Source organism: Garra rufa, unplaced genomic scaffold (genome assembly GCF_049309525.1).
Source record: "Garra rufa unplaced genomic scaffold, GarRuf1.0 hap1_unplaced_001, whole genome shotgun sequence".
Taxonomy (NCBI): Eukaryota; Metazoa; Chordata; class Actinopteri; order Cypriniformes; family Cyprinidae; genus Garra; species Garra rufa.
Window position 1 is genome coordinate 6125634 of NW_027394276.1, and position 5000 is coordinate 6130633.

Here is a 5000-nt window from a genome sequence, read left to right on the forward strand (position 1 = left end):
TATTTTCTCTGTTTGCACTTCTTCCATACTCTCAATCCTTTTAATCCAGTCTTTTGGTATTGCATTTTTTATGGTTTCATAATTGTTTGTTATTTCTTTTTCAGTATATTCTTCTTTTGCCATTTCCATTGTGTCCTCAATGTATTGTGTTGGTAAAAACCCCTCTTTGAACTCATATAAAATATCTCTCAACCTGGTTATCCCCACTCCCATCCATTTCTTAAAAAATATTTCTTTCTCTTGTTTTAAAATGTTGTTATTTAAGAACAGAGGTTGATTTAAAATGTTTTCTCTCCCGTGTGGATTGTACTCAATGTTTGCTAAAAACTTCCCCCAGGCACTTAAAATTTCTCTGTAAAACTCTGGTAAACCTTCTGTCATCCAATTTTTTGTTTTCATCCATAAAATTCCATCCCCCATGTTAAAATCACCACATTTGTTTAAAAAGTATTTCATTGTTTTCTTCCACTCACTTTTGTTATCCTCTTGCAGGTATTTTTTCACTATTTTCACCCTTAAAGCATTTTTTCTCTGTTCTACATCCATCAGTCCTAAGCCACCCCTCTCTACCGCCCCTAATATTGTATTATATGCAATTCTTGCTGGCTTTCCCTCCCATAAAAAGTCAAGAAAAGATTTCTTCAACCTCTGTTCCGTCCATAAAGGTATTTCAGATACATATAAAACATACCACAGCTTAGAAATCATTAAAACATTCAATATTAAAACCTTCCCCTTCAAATTTAAAGTTCTTAATTTCCAAAAATTTAATCTTCTCTCTATATTTGTTATTATTTCTTCCCACATGTCATCTCTTACTTTCTTCTCATTCTTCCCCATTAAAACTCCTAAAATCCTCATTTCTTCCACTTCCTTGAAATTAAAACATTCCATTAAATCCCCAGCTTTACCAAATCTCATGTATACAGTTTTGTCTTCATTTATTTTACTTCCAGACCCTCTACAGTATTCATTTACAACCTTCATAACTTCTTGCACGCTCTCTTTCCCTTTTACAATTATTGTTGTGTCATCAGCATATTGAAAAACTTTTCCCTCTGTCTTATTTTCTTCTATTTCTATCCCTATTATTCCTTCTTTCTGTCTAATAAGCAATCCTAATGGTTCCGATACAAGTGAATATAATAATGCTGAAAGTGGACAACCCTGTCTAATTGATCGAGTGATTTTAAAACATTCTGTTAAAAACCCATTGCATTTTATTCTTGTTAGAGCACCCCTATATAAAATCTCAATCCATTTAATAAAATTTTCCCCAAAACCAAAAACCCTTAAAACCTCAAATAAATACCCGTGTTCCACCCTATCGAAAGCTTTCTCAAAATCTAGACTAATTACATATCCCTCTTCATTTTTTTCTTTCATATACCATATTTCATCTCTTATACTCATCGTTATATCTGCTATGTCCCTTCCTTTTACACCGTATGCTTGATTTGTTTTAATTATGCTTGGCAATACTTCCTTTAATCTATTCGCTAAAACTTTTGCTAAAATCTTAAGATCCGTGTTCAACATTGTAATTGGTCTGTAGTTTTTTAAATCAGTTTTTTCTCCTTTCCTTTTATATATCAGTTTCATTAACCCCATGCTTGTTCTTTCATTAATACCTTCTTTTTCAAAAATTTCTTTAAAAACCTCATTTAAAACCTTTATTAAAACTCCTTTAAAACATAAATAAAATTCAGTTCCCAAACCATCTATACCTGGACTTTTCTTTTTATTCAGTTGATTTATTGCTCTTTCAATCTCTTCTTCCCTAATTTCTTGGTCACATTCTTTTTTATCCTCATCACTTACTCTTGCTTTTATCTGATTCAACAGTTTCTTTGTCTTTTCCTCTTCCACACCCCTTGAGCTAAACAGATCTTCATAAAAAGTTTGTATTTCTTTTAAGACCTTTTCATTCCCTTCCACAATTTCCCCTTTCACCCCTTTTATTTCTTTTATCATCTGGGCTTGCTCTCTCTTTTTCTCCAGGTCAAAAAAAAACTTGGTACATTTTTCTCCCTCCACCACATATTTGGCTTTGCTTCTTAGCCTCGCCCCCTCATACTTTTTTTCTTCTATTTCTTTCAGTTTTTCTTCCATTTCCCTGATCTTTTGTATGTCTTTATTTTCTCTGTTCAATTCCATTCCTAACATTTCTTGTATTTCTTTTTCTTTGTATCTCTTGCATTTCTGTATTAAATTGCAATATTTCATTGAAAATTTTTTGATTAGAAATTTTACATTCTCCCACCATATTCTCTTATCCTCTTCATACATTCCATTTTTCGTTTCTTTTGCTATAATTTCCTTAACCTTTGAAACATAATCTTCATTCTTTAAAACCTGTGTATTTAAAATCCATACTCCCGGCCCCCTTTGCATTTTACTCCCGTCCACCATAAAAAATAAAAACTTGTGATCGCTAAAACTTGTTTCTTCATACTTAATCTTCTCAATAAAATTCTCCACATTTCTCGTACATAAAATAAAGTCTATTCTGGTTTGGCATAAAAAATGTCCCACTATTTGTCTTCTTGAAAATTCTTTTTTCTTTTCATTTCTTTCTCTCCAAACATCTGTCATATTATTTTCTTGCATTAAAGCTTTTAATTCTTTTCTCCCTCTGTCAGTTTTAAAAACCATTCCTTCTGCCATGTCTTGTTTACTAAAAACTGTGTTAAAATCACCCATCATTATTATATCTCTATGTTTCTTAAGAACATTTCTTAAAACATTAAAGAACTCTTTCTTTGCCTTCTCCTCCCCCGGTGCATGTACATTTACTAAAATCAAATCTCTTTCTTCATATTTTGTTTTGACTACCATACATTTCCCCACGTTGTCCTTAAATATAATTGTGCTTACTTTAAAAATATCTTCCTTCATTAAAAATGCCACTCCTCTCCCCAGCCTTCCATCTCCATTATTATATAAAACACCTCCATCCCATCTTTTTTTAAAATCATTCATTAAATCATCCCTCCAGTTTGTTTCCTGTAGTGCAATGATGTCTTCTCTCTTGCATTTTTCTTTAACTTTTTCAAATTTTTTAAAATCTAACAGCCCTCTTGCATTAAAAGTCACACAATTTAAAACCATTAAAAAAAGTGGTAAACATTTAAAAACCATCTTCTCAGTCCTCCTCCAAACCCATCAGTACTTCATATCGGTTCAAACATTTTACTCGTCCCTTTTTCATAATTGTTTTTCTTGCAACTTCCACATTTGGTGTTACCTTTAATGTCCGTCTTCTTGTTGGTTTCTCCACTCTGTCCTTTCCCATGTCCTCCATGTTTTCCTCTTCTTCACTGTCTGTTTCTTTGTTTTGCTTCTTTTCCACTTGTCTCTCTTTATCCACCTCATCCAGAAAATCTTTAAAAGTTGAAGTTATTTCCATTGGTGTCCATGTTAAAGTTCCTTGTAGTGTTTGTTGCTTGCTATTTTCCTCCTTTTGCTCGCCTTCTCTGTCCTTCTCGTTGTTTGTTTCTTTTTCCATTTCATGTTGCTGCAAACTCTCTGTTGCATTCTCTTTTTCAATATTTCCGTCATGCTTGCTGTTTCTTTCATGCATTTGCCCATCCACCTGGATTTCTGTACCTCCCTCCTCTTCCCCAAACCAACACTCACATCTGTCTAAGATCTTTCGGCATTCCGGGCACTTAACCGCAGTACAGTCCCGTGCGAAGTGCCCCCTCTCCTCACATTTGTGGCATTTAAAATCAGGGCAATCTTTCATTAGATGTTCCGGGCTCATGCACAACCGACAGGTCTTCACCTGGTGGCTATGCATCACCCGGAAATATTGCGGCCCTTCAGCTGTTTCCAGCTTTGTGCTGTAAGGGAGGGAGACAACTTCTCTTGGGAACCTCACTCTAACAAACCTTGTACCATCCTCAATGTTAGTGCCCGGATACAGCCTTCGTTTCATTTTTGACACGGGTAGAACACCCCATCCATTCAATTTTCCTAAAATTTCTTCATCATCCAAGTAGACAGGCAAATGCATGAAAGAAACAACATAGTCTCTGTTTTGAAGTTTTTTTACCTCACATACTGTCCCTTTTATTTTCAGTCCATCCATCAAAGCGTCACACATTTCTTCTTTTTCCAGAGTCAGTTCATATTCTTTGCTTTGTCTTGGTCGCACCGCTAAAATTTTTCCTCCTCCGATCTGTTCAGCCACAGCTTTGATAACGTCCACCCCTTTTGCGTCATTTGCCTCTTCCACATTAATAATCACCGTTGCTTCTTTCAAATACCTCCGTTTTTCCAAAACTCCTTTTCTTTCCAAATTAGGTCCAGCTCGTTGTCGTTGTCCTTTTTCCAGTCCAGTGTCATTGACCATTCCAGTTTCTCCCGCCAGTCCAGTATCGTTAACCATGCTTGTCTCTCCAGCCAGTCCAAAGTCGTTTGCCATAAATCCATCCATTGTTTATCAAAAAAGAAAAAAAAATACTAACCACCTTCCAGCCAGCAAACTGCTGCTGTCAGGTGGTTATAAAACTGACAAAAAAAATAAATAAAACACTAATTAAATGATGCAAAACAAACAAACAAAAAACACAAAATGGTGGAGAGCCTTTCTCTCCCTACTGCAGCCAAACCTTGTAAACAACTCACTAGCTCCCTCTAGTGCGCCGAAGGTGGTATGGCCGTAAGCGAGGGCTGCTCCAAAAAGTGGGCCATTTAAAGATCAGCCTCCGTAAAAGCCAGCATATTATATAAATAGTGAAGAAAAGGCAGAAGCTTACAGCACCTGGTATTCCCAGGCGGTCTCCCATCCAAGTACTAACCAGGCCCGACGCTGCTTAGCTTCCGAGATCAGACGAGATCGGGCGCTCTCAGCGCGGTATGGCCATAAGCGAGGGCTGCTCCAAAAAGTGGGCTATTTAAAGATCAGCCTCCGTAAAAGCCAGCATATTATATAAATAGTGAAGAAAAGGCAAAAGCTTACAGCACCTGGTATTCCCAGGCGGTCTCCCATAAAA

General features: G+C 36.0%; 1 non-coding gene across 1 annotated transcript; it reads right to left on the bottom strand.

Annotated features, from left to right (window-relative positions):
* Positions 1 to 4756: 4756 nt before the first annotated feature.
* LOC141302965 (5S ribosomal RNA) lies at positions 4757 to 4875 on the bottom strand. The gene has a single exon (XR_012342950.1). It is a non-coding gene; the product is annotated as a 5S ribosomal RNA (ribosomal RNA).
* Positions 4876 to 5000: the final 125 nt, after the last annotated feature.